This window comes from Protopterus annectens, chromosome 17.part0, assembly GCF_019279795.1.
Source record: "Protopterus annectens isolate FY-2018-M chromosome 17.part0, PAN1.0, whole genome shotgun sequence".
Classification (NCBI taxonomy): domain Eukaryota; kingdom Metazoa; phylum Chordata; order Ceratodontiformes; family Protopteridae; genus Protopterus; species Protopterus annectens.
This window is the reverse complement of record NC_056751.1, coordinates 710,066,349-710,088,585: the sequence shown is the minus strand read 5'-3', so window position 1 is coordinate 710,088,585 and position 22,237 is coordinate 710,066,349. Positions and strand designations below refer to the sequence as shown.

The 22,237-nt window shown below is 39.5% G+C and overlaps 1 protein-coding gene across 3 annotated transcripts in view; it reads right to left on the bottom strand.

Moving 5' to 3' along the window:
- Positions 1-22,237, bottom strand: part of KCNJ9 (potassium inwardly rectifying channel subfamily J member 9) — a 522,122-nt gene that overhangs the window by 384,386 nt on the left and 115,499 nt on the right. The gene's annotated exons all lie outside the window — the stretch shown is intronic.

Here is a 22,237-nt window from a genome sequence, read left to right as displayed (position 1 = left end):
TTTCTGATGGGTGTCATCAGCAACGGCTCCAGTGCATAGCCAGAATCCCCCACCAGATGGCCATATGGGATGCCCCACTGGCAAATGCCTGGTACAGCTGTGAGGCATGCCAGATGTGGGAGTTGTGATTGCTTCCAGGGCTGCCAGCACACACATTCATGATAATGCTCTGGGCATCGCACATGACCTGGCAGTTGATGGAGTGGACCCCCTTGCAATTTAAGTAGAACCTACCCTGGTCACCAGGTGGTGCTTTGATGAGGATGTGCGTGCAGTCTATGGCACCCAGTACTTCTGGGTAGTCTGCTGCATGGTGGAAGAGACGCATATTGCCAGTCCTCTCCTCATGGGTGCAGGGGAAGTAAATGTGCTCAGTGGCATGTGGTTGCATGGCATTCAGGAACTGGTGGAGTATCCCGGATACAGATGCCTGTGATACCCCCATGATATCCCCAGTTGGTCTTTGAAAAGTACCTGTAGCTAGTATTCTTAGGGCTACACATACCTTGGTATCCACTGGGATGGGTTCCCCTCTGTTGGATCTGGGTCTGAGGCAGGGCCGGCACAGCTCGATGATTTGCTGAAGTATGTCCCTGTCCACCCTATAGTGCTCTACTATCTCCAAATCATGTAGCCCCTGGTAGGTTACCCTGCGTCTGAACACTCTTCTCCTCCTTCTTGATCTGAGGCGGTTATCAGCATTATCCTCCTCACCACCCTCAGCCTCTAGCACATACTGATAGATCAAAGTGACAGCAGCCCCTAACATTTTTTATTAGTTTTGTCAGTTAAAATTTCCCCATATGTGTACACCTATGGTGCAGAGTTTGTGGGAAAAGCTAGACTGAAAGGTGTATGCACATTTTATAGTATGATACATTCTACTTGACAGCTATATTACTTGCATTTAACTAGCTGTATTCTGCTAGTTCCCTTTTTTTTTCTTGTTCCACTTGCCATTTCCTCCTGTTTTAAGCCCCGAGGCACACCCTGCAAACACATTGCCCAAAATGTACACAGTGTTGCCATTTCCTGTTTTTTTTTTTTTTTTTTTTTGTTTAAGTCTCAGTGCGCACTGCTTACACCCCTTCAGGCAAGGTAAACACGGCTATACAGCATCAGACACACCTCCTTGCTAACAAGTACACAGTGCTGCCATGTCCTATTTTCTTTTTTTTTGTTTAAGACCCAGTGCGCACCATGCACACCCGTTTAGGCAATGTAAACAAAGCTATATAGCCTGAGACACATCCCCTTGCTTAGCTTTGCTTAGCTACGCGCAAACATGGGCCACAGAGTTCCAATGTGCTTACAGCAAGCATGACACACCCCTTTTCATGTTAGCTGCTCCTCCTACCTACATGATCATGTTCTAGCACCTACATGGTTAGGTGCAGTGTGTGGACTTAGAATATTTTGTGTTTCAGTAAATTTCCCCTTATTTGCATACCCCACTGCCTTAGTCCATAGTTACTGCACTAACACGGACCCTTTCCCCTTGACAACCACTGTTCCCTGGTATTGTTTTGATTATGCATGCCATACACTATAATGGCAAAATGCAGATTTCCCTTGAAATTGACTTTTCACATCTTTTTTTTATTTTAGTCACCTTCCTGTTTGCACGCCGCTGCCCTATGCTTAAAAGCCTAAGATCAGCCAAAAAAAAACTTGTATTTTATAAAATTTAAACACTTTTCTATGCCAATGGTTGTATATTTGGCCACTGGCATGCCTATGGATTATAATACATGCTTTTATTTTAGCTGTCATGCCTCCATTTTGATTTTTGCAGAAATGTACGCGGTCAGTAACCAAATACATTTCTGCAACTAATACTGTTCTTGCACAGATACATGACTGCTTACTGAATCACTAATTCACCTCATTTGCATGGGTTTCACCAGCAAATTAAGTAATTAGCATTCTGCATGGGTTTCCGTGCAAGAGCAGTGTAGGCAGGCTTGTGCACGGCAGTTTAAGGGTTTACTGAATAGCTTGGCAGCCAGACTCCATCCTTGAGCAACTACACTGTTCTTGTGTGGAGATTTAAGCTTATTGAATCCCATTTATACTGTCTAAAAACATGCACTGCCTGGTGTCTGGGGACTACCTTCTGTATGCCAGTGAACAGTTTTAAAAATCCTAATCATGCCCCTGATCCTGGCTATCAGCAAGTATTTTGCCCACATCCCCCTACACATACACAATGGACTATTGAATATTGTTGAATTGTTAGATTTTTTTCTACTATAAATCTACTTCTGGCTTTATGCCATTCACTTTTAGAAAAGTTCTGATCTTTTTTGATGTAAATTGTGGGTTATTGTCGCTTACGTTCTTATCTTGGGGGGGCCTTCTTTGCAAACTTTGTTGATAACACTGTTGCAGTCTTTTCCAAAGCACTTGGCTCCAAGCAGATAACAGGTGCCCATTCTGAATGGACATCTACATCAACTGAGAACAGCAAGTTTATAAATGGTCCTGTAACATCAATATAGATACACTGCTATGACATTAAGGGCCACTTCCATGGTTGCGCAGGTGCTCACAGTGGTGCATTTTCAACTGCTAGACAGCCAGCACAGCTTTTTGTTATACCTTCAGTATGTTCAACATTTTTAAGGCCATCATATGAAACTATAAATCAAAGACTTCCCTTTTACATTTCCTGTGTTCTCCATCTGAATGGTGTGCAGTACAGAAATTATCACACACTGTGATATATAAGTAAAGAAAGTTTTCCACTGTACATCCACATAGTAGAATTCCTTGATGTAGATAAATGTTCCTTCCTAACTATAAATGTGGAATACTGTGAATTGTCCTTTTAAGTTATTCCTCTATGACAATATAATATACTTGAGCGAAAATTTATGAGTTAATTTTGGATGTTTCTTGCATACCTCTCAGATTTGTACAATTTTGCAGAACATACTTGATTTTATATCATATTTGCTTCCTGTCCCTCATAAAATTTTTGATTTTCTGGCAAATCATCGAGGATTACAGTCAGTCAATAGTTCCAAACATTAGAGTCTCGTACCGGTTATTGTTCTTGCATGTTGATGCAAAACATGTTCTAATAACTTTAAAACTTGTGGCTGATTTTGGGCCTCTCCCCCATATTTTGGCTTTACCCACAAATCTTAAGCAGTAGAAAACAGTATAGTCCAGCACCGATCTGTTGTTGCAGCCGGAGGAGCTATTAAGTTTCCCAGGGGATCCGAGAGCTCTAGGGCACTCAGTAAAACCTCAAGTGTAAATTACTGGAAAGGCTCAAGTCCCAGCTACTAAAAAGCAAGCAAAGCAAATATTCTATTTTAATTAGTCAGTAAAATCAATCAATGGAAATCAGGCAAATTTCTTTAAGAAATTCAGTAAAATAGATCAATCCAAACGACTTTGAAGAGGAAGAGAACTTCAATAAAAATGCTGGTCTTCTTTTCCTTTATTATCTTTATTTCGATTCCAGGTGGAGTTAGAGTAAGTTAAGCAAAGAATTTAATAGGTATGCTTTCTTGATCACTGTTAGCTATTCACTATTGTCTAAAGGATCTGTAATACTGAGATCTTCTGTATTTTCATATGTCATAACAATCTGTCAGCAGTGTCACATTGTTTAATTTCTTTAAATTCAATTCTATGAGAATATGCTCATAGAAGCTGTCACTATGACAGCCATCTATTTCCTTAGTTAAAGATAAACATAAATGTGGCTGTTCATCTATTAATTTAAATCTCTTGATAATAAAAAAAATATTGATCATATTTCTTTACTCCCCAGGATACAGCTTCAAGATTTTATGTCAGTTTAGGAATACATATACTTAGTTTTATCTGTGAACTTAAAGCAAATGCACTGTTTTTTTCCATACTATCCTGAGTCTTATATAGTAGAATATTATAGCACATCACATGCCAACTTAATAATCAAGAAAGGATCAGGGTGTGAAACACCTTGCCTAATGTTATGATTTTATTGGTCACCAAGAAGGTATGTTCGCATGCCTCTGCCCATGTCCATGTAGCGTCATCCTGTGTCAATATATTCAATGGTAAAGTAAATGAGCTTTGGGCCCTAGGTGGTTTTCAAACTATGCACCCACAAACACTTTTATCTTAGATAATTCATAAATGATCATGATTTTTTGGATTCACCCTCATGATTTAAGACTATTCAAACTGCTCTCATTATACTCCACCAATGTCTGTACCAATCAGTTATAGCCATTGACTGTATACACCTCAAGTGTCCAACTGCAATGAAAAAAAAATGTTCACAGTAAAGTATCCCAGCATGCGTTACACACATGCACATTAGTCCTGCTAAGCCATAGCAGTGACTGTTTAACTTGATTGTGACAGTCAGAGTCATCCATTACCATCCTTAGCCTGTCATCATACCCAGCAATTATAGCCCTAGGGGGTACACCTCAGAGGTCTGATAGTGACAAAAATAAAAGTTATTTCACACATGCACAGTCCTGCAAAGCCAGTGTTTAAATTGAGCAAACAAGAGTGCAAGTTGCTTTTATCCACAGACTGTCCCTACCTAGCAGTTAGCCACTTTTCTGCATACACCTCAGCTGACTGTAATAACAAATAACACCTCCCAACTTCTTTGCACATGAATTAGAGAAAAAGCCAAAAAAAATATTAATGAGGGACAAAGGTCCAGAATCAGAGATAGATTAATCTTATATAATTAGTTGTTAGAATGACATTTCACAAACAAGACTCTCCAGAGGAAAACATATTCAAATGTATTTCACTATTCCTTACATTTGAAGCTAGATTTTAGTATGTGCTGTATAAGTTGCTTTCATCCAAAGCCTGCCCCTCCCCCATTTAGTAATTGCAATCCTCAATGATTTTCTATGAAACATCATATTGAATCATATACAGATCAAAAAGGCACAATCATGGCCATTTTGTGAAATCATAGTTGAAAGTTACGTAATTTCAACTTTGCTTCAAATGAACAATAAACACAAGTATTCCTTCTTGTTTCACATAAATGAGCAATAGTCATGCAAAACTAGATGATTAACTGAGCAAATGACCAGAGGGAAAGTTGTTTTTATCCACAAACAGCACCCACCTCCACCCAACATAGTTGTAGTCACTTTGTCATATAAACATAAGTCTTACTGTGATTAAAAATAATAGCTCTCAAACTCTTAGTACAAGAATCATCTGAGACAAGCACAAACAATAATGAGGGACAAGCACCCCAAATCAAAGACCAGATTTAAATATTGTTATTATGTAATTAGAAATTTGCTAAAATTGTTTTTCTTTTCATTGCATGCATTTTCTGAAGTATATGAAGTCTGTAAAATCAGATGGGTGTCGTCATTTAGTGACTGCAATTATCCATAATTTGCCAGGAAACACACATATTTTATGAGGCATGCACCGAAAATATTATGCAAACTTAGGGACATTCTGTGAAGTCACACACAGTTTCAGCCACAGAAAAATATTCAAATGTATGTCATACAAGTGTACATTACTATTATAAAGCTAGACGTTAACATGTTCAAACAAAATCAGGGTGTTTTTTCATTTAGTAACTAACTCCTCAATGGTTTGCCATGAAACCACCAATTATATTAATATAAGGCAAAGTCAGGGACATTCTGTGAAAATCTAGAACAGTATCTGATTCTTTCCCGTAGCACAGAATAAATATTCCAAAGTCTTTCATACAAATGAACACTAGTCACGTGAAGCCAGATTTTAAAATGATCTAAAGACAAGAGGGTAAGATATTTTCATCCATAGCCAGCCCTCTCCCCCTCCACCATTTACTGGCTTCTTTTCTCAGTGATATGTCAGAAAACTTAAACAATTATGAGACATGAATCAAAACATGAGGCAAAGCATTTTTTTGTTTATTTTACACATAAATAATAACCAGAAAGTAATGCAGTCAGAATTTAAACTGAGCAAAGAAGTTAACATCAACCACACTTTAAAATTAACAAAGAGTGGGTTCGTTGCTTTCAATCACAGTCGTCCCCTCCTATCCCATTTATTGGCTACAAGCAACAAAGTTTTACCAGAAATCAAAAATTATGTGATGCACAGATTAAAACATGATGCAAAGTCAAGGACAGTCTGCAAAATCAGTGACAATTTCAGCTCTCAGTTTTTACAGACAGTAACCAGAAAATAATGATGTTACACTTTAAACTAAGCAAATGATAAATTATCATCCGCACTTTAAAATAATCAAACAGCAAGAGGGTAAGTTATTTTTACTCACAACCAGTCCCCCCTCCCCATTTATTGTCAACAGTCCTCAATGTTTAGTCAGATAAACATAATAAACTTTATAAGGCACAGACAAATGCATGAAGCAAAGTCAGTCTGCAATAATAGAGCAGAGTAGTTTCAACTTTGAGCCAAAATATAATGCAGATTTTAAACTGATCAAATGACAAGTGGCTTTTAGCTACAAACAACTTGCAGTCTCCTTAAAATACAAATTATTTTGCCTGCCATTATAAAATAATACTTATCACACATGACCGTAACCTTCTACAACAGTCTGCAGCTTTCTACTCGCTGCAGTCCCTATGAATGTGCACAGGATTTCCAGGGCAATTTACTTAGTTATTTACTTATTTTTAAGTAAAGAAATATTTCTTTATAAAGAAAGAAAGAAAGAAAAAAATACTGGCACCAGCCGTTGTTCACATGTAAGTGGTACAGTGGTCCGCACTGTAAGTATACAGAGGAAACAGTCACAGTGTATGTCAATTTCAGGATGTTTTCACCATAAAGAAACACATTTCAGTATTGATTGCTATGTTCAGCACATAAGCTAACAAAAATGAGTTAGCAGTGCTGAACATAACAAACCTTTTTTTAATTATTATATTGTCTGTGGGCCCTAAGAAGCCATCTAAACTGTCCCCATTATAATCCAGTACCCAGTGGATGAAGTGTCTAGAAGCTGAGTAAAACATCTGGTAATAGATAACCATTCCTAACTGTGATCTCAGTTGTGACATAACTGTGTTCTGGATGAGTTTAGCATCTTTATGTACTTTTAAAAAGTTTACTGTCCCATGTGTCTCACAGTCCGCTCTGCACTTCCCCAAAAATGGTCTGACATCGTATTATTTTATGAGCTGAAAAATGTATGCAATCCTGTGGCACAGAGGTAAGGCATCTATCTGTGCCACTGGTGGTCAAGGTTTAAGAATGAACCTACTACTCAATAGAGGGGCAGATGAGGGTGACAGAATAATGTTTTCCAGTGGCTAGTTCTCATACCTAGGAGAGGGTATGGATTTTTCACATCATGCTCAATCCTTGAAGAAAACCATGAACAGGAACATTGCAGGCATTCCAGCTGTTGAATGGAGTGAGTTATAGGGCACCCAGTACATGTATCATGCAGGTGAGCATGCTGCGTATATTGATATCACAGCATGTTACCTTTGTGTGCTATGAACTTTGATCGGTCAGCCACAGTATAATAGTTCTACTTCCACAATCCACAACTTTCCAGCTATGTTGTCAGCCAAATGGTCTGACGTTCTGAAAGTCTGGGAGACTTGCTCAGTGAAGGACTATATCCAGCATCATCTGAAAAAATACAACTGAGGAATGCAGAGCAGAGTGGATGCTGGTCAGATCAAGCTGGAAGTCAGTAACATGGGCTGGGAGACAAGGTGAGGGGAAAACAGAAAAAACTTGAAAAATGCATTAACAAGTCTTCCAGCAGCCAAAACTCATGGCTGAGAGTTATCTGGACAAATACAGAACAGTCAAGCACCCTTACATGTCCGCTGATATTGGAAAATGTGTAATATCTTTTGGAATAATTTTTAATTTAGAATATTTGGAGGTTCTTGGCTTGGTGGAAAAACAAAAGTACAAGGTAGTACTGGTTAACTGCTAATGAGGAAGTAAGAGCTATGAAATGCAGCTGATTAATTCTGCTTGGCTAATTAAATAGATTTTGTTCTCTGGCTCTTTACTGATGTTATATTGCAGACAGGAATTCAAACTTATTTGTAAAACAATAATAATCTACTTTTTAACAGAAGATTTTACTAATGACATTATATTTAGGGGATTGGCATAATAGTTAAGGTCTTCACATCATAGACACAAGTTGCAGAGTTTGATTCTGACCCCAGGTTATTGGATATACTTACAATTGTCCATCACGGTGGATAGCCTAATACACTGTAGTTGTCCAACATGTCCTGGCCTCTGCAATTTTATTTTATACCTGCAAAAAGTACAGCTTTGAGCAATCGCTACAATACATTCATCTAGTCACCTTTACCATATACAGTCTGTGCGTGAGAAGCTGTGCTTGACAGTCTTAAGCAAGTGAGCTGCAACAATGTAACATCATTACAAGTCCCCTTGTATGGCAGTTCCTTTGTCTTGTGACTTGTGCAGTCAGTCTTTATCATTGCCATGTTCACAATAAGTAACTTCCTTTTTGAAAAGCTCACATTTGTCTTTGTTAGCTGGGAGCCCCTATCCCTACAACCTGTCTATGACCACTGGTAAATTGCATAGGTGGACTTTCTAATCCTAGCTTACCACAAGTATGTCATCAAGGAGCGACTACATATTTGGAATGCCCTATAGAACTCAATCTATTGTATTCTGTCATATAGATGGTACAAAGGTCTCACTAAAAATAAGTCCATTATACTGAAGCAAGGTTTCATGTGTTAATAGTCGAGATATGTCTCAGTGCAGGTCTGATTGTGTCAAGTCCATCTTTGCAAAGTGCTTCTCTGTTAGGCACACAAACATATCTTCAGCTTCTGGTAACTGATTGGTTCATATATAGTACCTGTAACTTTTAAATTCCACCCAAAAGCCATCATCATTTGAGTCGCCTTTCCTGAACACAGGAGCAGTGAGTATGACAACAACATGCAACTCCACTTCAGGCAGCATCTCTCTAGTTCCAGCCTGCTTGACTTGTATGCAGCACAGGGCAAGAGTTGCTGAATTGTGTGTGTGTGTGTGTGTGTGTGTGTGTGTGTGTGTGTGTGTGTGTGTGTGTGTGTGTGTGCGCGTGTGTGCACGTGCTTGTGCGTGTGTGCACGTGCGTGAAAGTGTCTATGTGTGTGTGTGTGTGTGTGTGTGTGTGTGTGTGTGTGTGTGTGTGTGTGTGTGTGTGTGTGAATGGGTGTGTGTGGACGTATGTGTGTGTGTGCGTGTGTGTGAGGGCATGTAAGTGTGTATGTGGGTGTTCGTGTGTGTGTGTGTGTGTGTGTGTGTGTGTGCGCGTGTGTGTGGGTGTGATGTGTATGTGTGTGTGTTCGTGTGTGTGTTTGTATGTGTGCATGTGTGTATGTGTTCATGTGTTTGTATGTGTGCATGTGTTCATGTGTGTGTGTGCGTGTTCATGTGTGTGTCTGTGTGTGTGTGTGTGTGTGTGTGTGTGTGTGTGTGTGTGTGTGTGTGTGTGTGTGTGTGTGTGTGTGTATCGGGATGGTGCTGGGTTTAGATTCTTCACTGTCCTTCATACCTTTCACTTTTTCTAATTTTTAGGATGATTTTTTTTTTTGCTTTGGCTAACACTTGCTATTCTTTACGACACCATTTTAGTGCCTTAACAGAATACAGAATACCAGTTCAAGTCAATTTTATTGTTTACACTCCATACCAAACAGTGGTAACTTTTCCTGTACACAAGTCTAACACCTGTGCATTTCCTTTACATGTCACATGCACGTTTATCTTTCCTCCAGCACCCACTTTTATATTTTTGCAAATCTCTGAATTTTTTTGTTAGAATTTATGAAAACATTGCCTTGTAGTCTGTGATAGAAATAATAGCCACTAGAACCCTGATATGCAACTACACTTTCATTCTCAACATGGACAGCTGCCAGAAGACCAGTGTAATCAGAGCCATATGTACATCAGCCAGTGACTCGGGCAATGACTCTAGCTAGCATGTTACCAAACAAAGTAGGGAACCCCTAAAAAATGATCTTCAACTAAAGCTGAAGATCAAAGACAAAAAGCCTTCAACCAAAGTTGAAGACAGCCTTCTTCCTGTTCCTGTCTGCTAACAAACTGCTATCACTTTTATTCTTACAACCCAGGAAACAGCTGCCTCTTTGTTACATTGTAGAGATGAAAGTGCTGTTACTTTTGCAGGAGTAAGTGCGTAAACACAGCAAAGAGCTACTATGCTCAGACATAACAACTCTGGTGTATTCACATACTAACGACAGCTGCAGCTTGAAGAGTGTCTTCTTCAGGCAAAAGCCTGAACTTCATGCTGGTTCTCTGAACCAGCTTTGAGGGTCTGGAGAGGCTATGGTGTGAGAATAAGACAAAAAAGTCTCTAGGTTGTGATCCAAGCTGACTGAAAAAGGCTCTGTAATGACCTGCCCCCCCCCCCCAATTACAGTACAGAGTACTGCAAATACATCCAACCTCATCTAGGAGCACCTGAGACTATGTCTGAGTCATCATCACACAGTTTATTCAAAGGAAACTGCTCAGAGCCCTTAACCCTGCTCTCTCCCCACTGGTCAGCCCTTCAGTGGCAAGGTCCATCACCAAACATGAGCCCTTCATTGTCCAAGGTCTATCACCAAACATGAGCCTGTCAGTGCCAAGGTCCATCACCAAACATGAGCCCATCAGTGCCAAGGTCCATCACCAAACATGAGCCCTTCAGTGTCCAAGGTCTGTCACCAAACATGAGCCCTTCAGTGTCCAAGGTCTATCACCAAACATGAGCCCGTCAGTGCCAAGGTCCATCACCAAACATGAGCCCTTCAGTGTCCAAGGTCTGTCACCAAACATGAGCCTGTCAGTGCCAAGGTCCATCACCAAACATGAGCCCATCAGTGCCAAGGTCCATCACCAAACATGAGCCCTTCAGTATCCAAGGTATGTCACCAAACATGAGCCTGTCAGTGCCAAGGTCCATCACCAAACATGAGCCCGTCAGTGCCAAGGTCCATCACCAAACATGAGCCCATCAGTGCCAAGGTCCATCACCAAACATGAGCCCTTCAGTGTCCAAGGTCTATCACCAAACATGAGCCTGTCAGTGCCAAGGTCCATCACCAAACATGAGCCCTTCAGTGTCCAAGGTCTATCACCAAACATGAGCCCGTCAGTGCCAAGGTCCATCACCAAACATGAGCCCTTCAGTGTCCAAGGTCTGTCACCAAACATGAGCCTGTCAGTGCCAAGGTCCGTCACCAAACATGAGCCCTTCAGTGTCCAAGGTCTATCACCAAACATGAGCCCATCAGTGCCCAGGTCCATCACCAAACATGAGCCCTTCAGTGTCCAAGGTCTATCACCAAACATGAGCCCATCAGTGCCCAGGTCCATCACCAAACATGAGCCCTTCAGTGTCCAAGGCCTATCACCAAATGAGCCCGTCAGTGCCAAGGTCCATCACCAAACATGAGCCCATCAGTGTCCAAGGTCTGTCATCAAACATGAGCCCGTCAGTGCCAAGGTCCATCACCAAACATGAGCCCATCAGTGTCCAAGGTCTGTCATCAAACATGAGCCCGTCAGTGTCAAGGTCCATCACCAAACATGAGCCCATCAGTGCCAAGTTCCATCACCAAACATGAGCCCTTCAGTGTCCAAGGTCCATCACCAAACATGAGCCCTTCAGTGTCCAAGGTCTGTCACCAAACATGAGCTCTTCAGTGTCCAAGGTCCATCACCAAACATGAGTCAGTGATATCACAGTCAGAGCAAAAGCCTCTATGCTATCAGGATGCTTACATTTTCTTTGTACTAAGCTCATTGTATGCAAATTATTTTGGTAGCCAAAATAATGTTGTACAAGTAACAATTAATCTCAAACTCAATGCATAATCATATTTACAACACTAATTTCTCTGTAAAACTGCTCTGATACCAAAACAAACTGCATACGCTGCTTTGTATGTAACCAGTAATAATCTGTTATCAGGTGAAAATCCTTCTCTTATCGCTTTTAAATAACTCATTTGTATGCATAACCCACACTCTTTAAATTGCTTCCCTGTATGATCAGTAAGCAGCCTCCTGTTTAGGGAAATCATTCTATATTGCTTTGTACAAATCATTTCTATGCATTAATCACTTCATATATTCACTTTATACTTCAAAGTAAATTGTTTGCATGCATCAGTAAGCAACCTTTCATTATGTGAAAATCATTTTGTATTGCTTTACATAAATTGTTCTGTACATATTCTGTAATTAGCCTTTTGAAAAAAATGCATTTGTATTGCCTTCATAAAACTTATTTTCTGTCCATACATTACACAAATTGTTCCTTAATATTGTTAGTGATTTTGTCATTGTTATCACGAAAATACTATTATGTCCCTCATTTATGCTTATATTATTCACACTACTAGCCCCTGAATTTGTGGCATCATGAAATTTTCAGTGCCATTTTGTTTTCTGCTGCTTCTGCAAATGTTGTTGCTGCTAGCCCTTAAAATATTTCTACATATCAGAGCTCAATTTGTCACAAATTGGCTCAAAAACAGAACCCACTTCAGCTAATAAACATTAATGTGTATTAAATGACTCCAGGACTCAAAGCAGTGTTTGAAGTGCCATTAACTACTAGATTATGCATCACAGCAGCATGGCCAGGAGAGTGCACACTTCTATGCAAAGTATGCAGCCACAGTGTGTGCTGCAGGTATCATCATTACAAATAGGGGCATGAGAACACTAGTACAGTTTCAAGAGACAAGGTAGGCAACTCAAGGGAGAAAAAAGAAGCATTCCTTCATGGAAAGGGTGTGGATAGCTGAAAAAATATTTCCTAAAAATGTGATATAGTCAAAATCAGTGAGTAAATTCATGAATGTAAATGCATATAGGGCCATATTTATGAGGACTTAAATGAGAAGGGCCTGTGACATAGTAAATAGTAGAGAAAGAGACTCGATGGGTCATGTATTCATTATTCGCTATCCAAATCTATATTTCTATAAATTAGCATGTTCTTTTCAAGAAAGTTATATCAGCAACTCAGTATTAGAGGCACACAAAACAAAAATCAAACCACCTCCATGAATGATGGCTGGGATGAGTGCGTGCACACACACATGCATGCACATATACACACACACTCATGGACACAGACAAGCACACAGACATGTGTGTATGCACACATGTGCACACGCACACACACACACAGGCACGCCCACCCATGCGCACACGCACATGCACACACGCACACGTACACACAATCACACACACATGCATGCACACATACACACACACACACACAAATACAGGGTTGAAATGGACACCCTGAAACAATGTAACAATTGTCTCATATTTACTCACACCACCGACCACTTAAACCAACTTACACAGCATGTGAGAAAAGTACTCTTATAATATTTTTAGAGACAAAGCTCTCACACAAAGTCTCAACAAATAACATGCAAGCTATCCCTAGAGCACACCACCACCACATGAAACCAATCACATACAGCTCAGACCAAACACATCAACCTAAGGATGTTGAGGCTCTTTCAAGTATCCTATCTAAACCACAAAGGCCTCCTAAATGTAAACCTAAGAAACAAGTACCTTCACCAACTTTACAAACACACAACACAGGCAGCGCCCACCATGAGAAATATATCTAAGAGTCACATTGGCTCAGTTCAAAAGCCCATACGGCAAATCTCCACACAATCTACTCTCCTACTCACAGGTAACTCCATAGTGAGACACAATGATGCACCACTCACTCACCAGGCTGTGCAAGAACAGGGTCATAGTCAGCTGCCTATCAAGTGCCAGGATTTGCCAGATCATGCATGCACTCATGTCCTTGCACCACAAGTACACACATGATGCAGTCATAGTACACATGGGTGTAAATGGCATGAGACATACGTGTCAGGAGTACATACTGTATATAACACAGTCATAGGTGGGAGGATGGCATAATGGTTAAGGTGTTTACCTGACAAACACAAGGTGCAGGGTTTGATTCTCACATGGGGTAATTGGCTAGGCTTAAAATGGCCCATAAGGGGCAATTAGTCTAGTACTGAACTATGAACTATGAACTATAGTACACATGGGTGTAAATGGCATAAGACATACATGCCAGGAGTACATATATGACACAGTCATAGTACACATGGGTGTAAATGGCATAAGACGTACATTTCAGGAGTACATATATGATGCAGTCATAGTACACATGGGTGTAAATGGCATGAGACATACGTGTCAGGAGTATATACTGTATATGACACAGTCATAGTACCCATGGGTGTAAATGGCATAAGACTTACATGTCAGGTGTACATATATGACACAGTCATAGTACTCATGGGTGTAAATGGCATGAGATATACATGTCAGGAGTACATATATGACACAGTCATAGTACATATGGTTGTAAATGGCATGAGACATACATGTCAGGAGTACATATATGACACAGTCATAGTACATATGGGTGTAAATGGCATGAGACATACATGTCAGGAGTACATACTGTATATGACACAGTCATAGTACACATGGGTGTAAATGGCATAAGACATACATGCCAGGAGTACATATATGACACAGTCATAGTACACATGGGTGTAAATGGCATAAGACGTACATTTCAGGAGTAGATATATGATGCAGTCATAGTACACATTGGTGTAAATGGCATAAGACATACGTGTCAGGAGTATATACTGTATATGACACAGTCATAGTACTCATGGGCGTAAATGGCATAAGACTTACATGTCAGGTGTACATATATGACACAGTCATAGTACTCATGGGTGTAAATGGCATGAGATATACATGTCAGGAGTACATATATGACACAGTCATAGTACATATGGGTGTAAATGACATGAGACATACATGTCAGGAGTACATATATGACACAGTCATAGTACACATGGGTGTAAATGGCATGAGACATACGTGTCAGGAGTACATACTGTATATGACACAGTCATAGTACATATGGGTGTAAATAGCATGAGACATACATGTCAGGAGTACATATATGACACAGTCATAATAAACATGGGTGTAAATGGCATGAGACATACGTGTCTGGAATATATGAAGAGAAATATGATGGAGCCCTTGGAATATGTGTCTGAGGCAGCTAGGAACCTTGCCTTGAGCAGCAAAAGTAAATGTTACTCTCAAGATGCCAACAGCTAGTATTTCGGGTTTTCCCAGTTAGGGGTCGCCACAGCGGATCACCGGTCTGCTATTGATTGGGAGTGGATTTTTATGGTGTCAAGTTGCCAGCCCAGAACCCAACCTTCACAAAAGACACAAACACACACACACACACACACACACACACACACACACACACACACACACACACACACACACACATGTACCTACCTGCATGTCTTTAAAGTTCACTCGACCACAGGGAGGATATACATACTCCACGCAGAAGGCACTCCAGATGCCAATAGCACTGTTGCTAAATTAATAAGGAACTCCAGTCCCTGATCAAATCAACCAAAGCCAGATATGGGGTAAAAACAGCTCCCCAGGTGAAGGATAACCACAAAGCCTTCTTTAACATACCTCTCAACTCTACAGATTTTACCAGAATGTCTAGATTTTTTCCTCATATTTTTGGTCCATTTTTCAAAATTTGTAATTTTCTTGGCAAAGTAGTGCCAAATCATTAAAGACTGAAGTTAGAAAATAAAGACAGATATTTGAGTTTCAAACTTCATACCCTTCAGAAAATTTATACGAATGCAAAACCTGTTATTCTATCAACTTTCTAAGTTTGTAAGAGCAATATTTAAAAATTGCCCCTATTTTTGTGTCTTTGTCCCACTTTCATTTATGGCTTTGTTCAGATTTCTTATTCTAAGAGGTTGAGAGTTATGTTCTTTAACTATGTTAGAAATCTCAGAAACAATGCCCATAACTGCACAGTAAAAATAATAATAAAGGATATCGCAGTCTCAAACCCAGAGGACATAGTATTATACTAGCAGAAAAAAATTATTTCAAATGTCGCACCCTCCTTTAATCCCAGATCACATACATGCATCTAAACACATATACATATGTAAATATAGCTATACAGAAAAATATATTATAAATATAAAATATGTATAATACAATATTTTATAGGTATACAAAAATAGAAGCTGATGTCATGGCTTTCTCTGTATCCATAATGACAAACCAATCTATATCTGAGAGGTACGTCCCACCCATCAGTAAAAAAATCCTGTATAATACCACTCCGCAAAAGTAGCACATTAACAGACTTTTCCAACTATAGGTCTATTGCCATCATATCCCCTCTGTCTAAAATACTAGAAAACGGTCCCACTTGGAAACTATGCAGTACATTAACTCTAACCACCTTTACTCCAAACCCAGCATGGAATAACGGCAACATGGTATCGTCACTATTCTTAGCATGTGACACTGTCTTCCATCAACATCTTCCTGCTGACCTTTCTTCACTCAGCCTCACCTAGTCCTCTCTCATGCATGGTTCAATAGGAGTGACAGGCAGCAAAGGCAGACAAATGGAAATACAATCTCTCCTCCTTCCTACCCATCACTGTCAGCGTCCCACAAGGACCTATATTAGACCCCCTCTTATTCGATATTTTTATGAACAAAGTACATACTGCCAACTACCTTGATAGAATACTTTAATGCACTGAAGACTCAACCCTTATATGTGCACCCCATCTCTACCAGCACTTCAGGACATCACCCAAAACTCTTTCACTGCTATTGAAACTTAGCTAAAAGATATAAACCTATTTTAAATCCTAATAAAAAAAACTTATGCTTTTCACCCCCAAAACAATAGCAAAATGAAACACAATTTTTCAAAATAACCTTGTGCAACAGCACAAATATTGAAACTACAACCCCTGCAAAACTTCTGGGCAATCTAATTAACAGTCATTCAAATCTGTGCAATACGTGTTACATACAACCAAATTCTGCCTGATAATTGATAAAAGACAAACACTCCTCCAACGTTACTGTATGCCTAACATATTCTTAAAAACCTAAACACAACACTTAAAGCTAAACTCTCCGTCTGTTACAATAAAGTAGCCAAATTTGCTGCCAACCTTACATAGAGGATTCATCATTGCAGATCTCTGAAATTACTAAACTAGCTTGAGCTACCAAACTGTTTAAAATATTAACAATTTATTATTGCAGGCAATCTTATGAATGCAACAGAAAAATGCACAACACTAAAAAATACCCTACAGCACTACGATCTAGGTAGAGATGTTTATTCAACCAATAAGCTCTTAGTAATCACAACCAAGTCTAATAACTCAACAGGCCACGCAAGATATTCCCATTATGCATCTAAACTGTGGAATACCACCCCAACATACCTAAAACAGACCATGAAACTTGCTACCTTTAAACGCTTTCTAAAGCAATACCTAAACAAACTAATGGTTATATACATGTTTCTGACCTGGGTGACTCCATTTTTCTGTCAGTTCATACCTCCTATCCCTTTATAGACTCTATCCCCTTCTACACAACAACCCTTTTTGCACACCTCTTCAATTTCCTATCTACCTTAACCCCTGCTTTACATTTCAATTTCTTTCTGACCTTCTCACTTTATCCATCTCTTTCAAATACTCTCCAACACTCTCTTACAACCAGGTTCTATGTCAGTATGTAACCTAGTATCTTACCCCTACTATCCTTGACTCATCACTTATCCAGTTCTTCTCTCCTTCTTCTATCATTATGTATTATCTATCTTCCGGCTAAAATTTCACACTCCTTACCTCGATTTTATTTACACATAATGTCTGTACTGTGACCCTCCTTACCCATGTCTTGTAAGTTATAGCTAACATCTGCTTATTTTATATATATTGCACATGAACTGTTGGCATATAAGTGCTTTATACTTGGAATTTACTATCATGTATAATGTCAGTATAGAAGAAATGCCTGTTTTATCGTATATTGTCACTACCAAAAATTACCAGTTAGTAACTAGCTGTCTTAAGAATTTGTCTGTGTATTATATCTTTCTAAAAAAATGTGTTGTCATGAGTATCTTAAATGTATCTACTGGAACTTTTCTTCCTGGGTCTCCAAATAAAATTGGGCTTTGCTCAGTCGGACTTTCCCAGTCAAAAAGATAAATAAATTAAATGAATAAATAAATATACATATCTATCATATGGTACTCTGATATTGTTGGTATTCCTCCTGTTATAGTAGTTGGTGTGAGATAAAGTTTATTACAGTATGGTACTCTGATATTAAATGCAGTGTCGGTGTTCCTCCAGTCATAGTAGAAGGTGTGGGATAAGGTTCATTATTGTATGGTACACTAATATTAAATGCAGTGTCGGTACTCCTCCTGTCACAGTAGATGGTGTGAGATAAGGTTCATTATGGTATGGTAATCTGATATTATTTATTTTATTTATTTAGCATTTGATAACTGGGAAAGTCTGACTAGGACAGAGCCTATTTTCAGCAAAGGCCAGGGTAGAAATGCTCCAGACGCATGTCTTTGAATGTGGGAAGAAACCGGAGTACCCGGAGGAAACCCACGCAAACACAGCGACAACATACAGACTTCACACAGAAGGCACCCCAGCCGAGAATCAAACCAGACAGCCTCTTACTGTTAGGTGACAACATTAACCGCTGCACCACTGCACCGCCCTAAATATTAAATGCAGTGTCAGTATTAATCCTGTCACAGCAGTTGATGAGGGGTAAGGTTCTTTATGGTATGGTACGGTACTCTGATATCAAATGCAGTGTTTGATATTATTTCTTTTATTTATTTATTTATTTAACATTTGTTAACTGGGAAACTCCGGCTAAGACAGAGCCTATTATCAGTGGAGGCCCAGGGAGAAATGCTCCAAATGCATGTCTTTGAATGTGGGAGGGAACTAGAGTTTTTAGATGCAGGAATAATATAGAACAGACAAATAATATTACTAGAAACAATACACACGACGGTGTTAATATTATTATTCCTTACTCCAATAAGAATAGAAAGATAAAATATATTATTGCAAACAATTGGAATATCTTAAGTATAGATGAAAAGGTCACCAAAGTGGTAGGGTCTATACCTAAGTATACATATAAAAATACTAAATCCCTAAAGAGACTTTTATGTTATGAGAAAGAGAGTAATGAAATACCCCAGTCAGTATGTCAAGGCACATTTCCCTATAGAAATTGTAGATTTTGTACATACACGGCAAATGATAACATATTCATACATCCCACTACACATAGGAAATATGAATTTTACCATTATGCAGATTGTACCTCGAGGAACCTTGTTTATTTGGCTACTTGCGTTAAGTGCTCATTATTTTATATAGGAAAGACCAGCAGAACTCTAATAGAGAGGGTGAGAGAGCACTTATATGCAATCAACAGGGGAAGATGAGACAAATACTTTAGCCAGGCATACATTAAATAATGATCTTTTGCACAAGTTTCTGTTTTTAGTCATTGAATTGATTAATGTAGGTAATAGACTAGGGAACCTGAAAAATTATACTTAAAAACATGAAATAAAATGGATCATCAGACTACAGGCAGATAGAGCCAGTGGTCTGAATGATAGAGTTTCCCTAAAGCCATTTTTAGTTGATAGACCTTTAACTCACTAGAAAGTTATGATGTTTTTATAGTCTCATATGTATATAGGATTTTTTAAGTGTGTTGTTTCTTATGAAATGTTTAAAAGGCTTTACCAGGAAGTCATGTATTAAATTTCACACTGAATGTAAAGCGTTATTTTCTTCTCTATTTGGTGTTTTAATAAATGCTCCATTTTGATAGGTTGATTTATGCTATTTAAATGTATGGCCATTTTGGTTTTATTAAGTCTGAAGAAGTGCAAAAGCGCTAACTTATTGGAAGTATACTTTGTGGAATAAAGAGTTTTTGTGCTTATACCATGGTGTCACCTCCTGAGTTTGTTTTTTGGTACTCTGATATTAAATGCAGTTTCACTATTCCTGCTGTCACAGTAGTTGTTGTGTGGTAATGTTCAATATGGTATGGTTCTCTGATATTAAATGCCATGTCAGTACTCCTTCTGTCATAGCAGTTGGTGTGGGATAAGGTTCCCTATGGTATGGCACTCTATTAAATTCTGTGTCAGTACTCCTCCTGTCACAGTAGTTGGTTGGTGTTAGGTACAATTAATTATGGTATGGTATTCTGATATTAAATGTATTGTCAGCACTCCTCTTATCATAGTAGTTGATTTTGGGTAAGGCTCATTACGGTATGGTACTCTCATATTAAATGCTTTGTCAGTACTCCTGTCACAGTAGTTGGTGTGGGGTAAGGTTCATTACGGTATGGTACTCTGATATTGAATGCTGTGTCGCTATTCCTCCTGTCAAAGTAGATGGTGTGGGATAAGATTCATTATGGTATGGTACTCTGATATTAAATGCAGTGTTGGAATTCCTAATGTCACAACACTGCCTGTGGGATAAGGTTCATTATGGTATGGTACTCTGATATTAAATGTAGTGTTGGAATTCCTAATGTCACAGCAGTGCCTGTGGGATAAGGTTCATTATGGTATGGTACTCTGATATTAAATGCAGTGTTGGTATTCCTCATGTCACAGCAGTGCCTGTGGGATAAGGTTCATTATGGTACGGTCCTCTGATATTAAATGCAGTGTTGGAATTCCTAATGTCACAGCAGTGCCTGTGGGATAAGGTTCATTATGGTATGGTACTCTGATATTAAATGCAGTGTTGGTATTCCTCATGTCACAGCAGTGCCTGTGGGATAAGGTTCATTATGGTACGGTCCTCTGTTATTAAATGCTGTGTCGCTAATCCTCCTGTCACAGTATTGGTGTGGAATAAGGTTCACTACGGTACGGTCCTCTGATATTAAATGCTGTGTTGCTATTTCTCCTGTCACAGTATTGGTGTGGAATAAGGGTCACTATGGTATAAGTACCATTTGTAACCCAAGTCTCACTATGCTGCACACAGTGGATGTGATGTATACCAGCCTGACGAGTCTGATATGCAAAGCTATGGAACGCATCATCATGGACCTAATAAACAAGGATATACGGAATCTCTAAACCCTGGTTTCCACACAGTTTGATTTTGTGAAGGGTAGATCATGCCTGCTCTACTTGGTCGACTTCTTTGAGTCAGTCACCAGAGCTGTGGATGAGGAAAAGGTGGTTCATACAGCCTGCCTTGATCTGGCCAAGGCCTTTGATACCATTTCCCACTCAGAAATCATAGAAAAACTTACTAAGCCAGGCATCAACCCCTATATCACTAGGTGGGTTGAAAACAGGCTCAATGATAGAACCCACAGTGTGAAAGCAGCTGACTCCAAGTCAGACTGTCAGCCAATCATGAGTGGAGTCCCACAGGGTCCGGTCCTGGGTCATCTCCTGTTTGGTATCTACTTCTCTGAAGTTCAGGCCAACACAAAGGGATTCTGGCTGACAAAGTGCGCAGATGGTTGCAAGTTGGGAGCTATTATTAACTTCCTAGGTGATGTTGACATCCTGCAGAAAGGCCTTACTGAGACCAATGACTGGTGTCAGAACCATGGCCTTAAGCTCAATGCCAAAAAATCTGTTGTCATCCCCTTTGGGAAAAACTCAGTTCCCATGAATTACCACATTGATGGAGTCTATTGCACAGACGGGAGTTTTTGGGACACAAATCTATCCTGCCAACAAGTTCTATTAATGCCACAGACCAGGTTAAGGCTTTGCTTGCAGGTTGAACGAGTGGAGTTTGTCTTATGGATATGCAGCAACTCCATCAAGGCTGGGTTTGAAATGGCCATGTATGCCAGACACAGGTCACCTCTGAGCGGTCTGTATGAGACTGAGTAGAAGGACAGGGATTTTAGCCTATCTGTATAGGATAGGTGTTTGAGACCCTGGATTTTCCTGGTCGGGAACCTCTGTGATCTCTCCAACTGCTGCATGTGCTTGGAAAGGTATATGCTGAAGGGGGCATTGCACTCGATAATGGGTCTGATAAGGGAGGAGTACAGGGATGTTATGACCTTCTTGCTCCTGGATGAAATGCCCTTATTTATGAGGTGGGTCATGTAGAAAGCCTTCTGTACAACGGAAGCAACATAGTGGTCAAAAGTCAGGTTGCTATCAACCTGGGTGCCCAAGTCCCTCACGACTGACTGCATGCTTAGTTATTAATGTGAT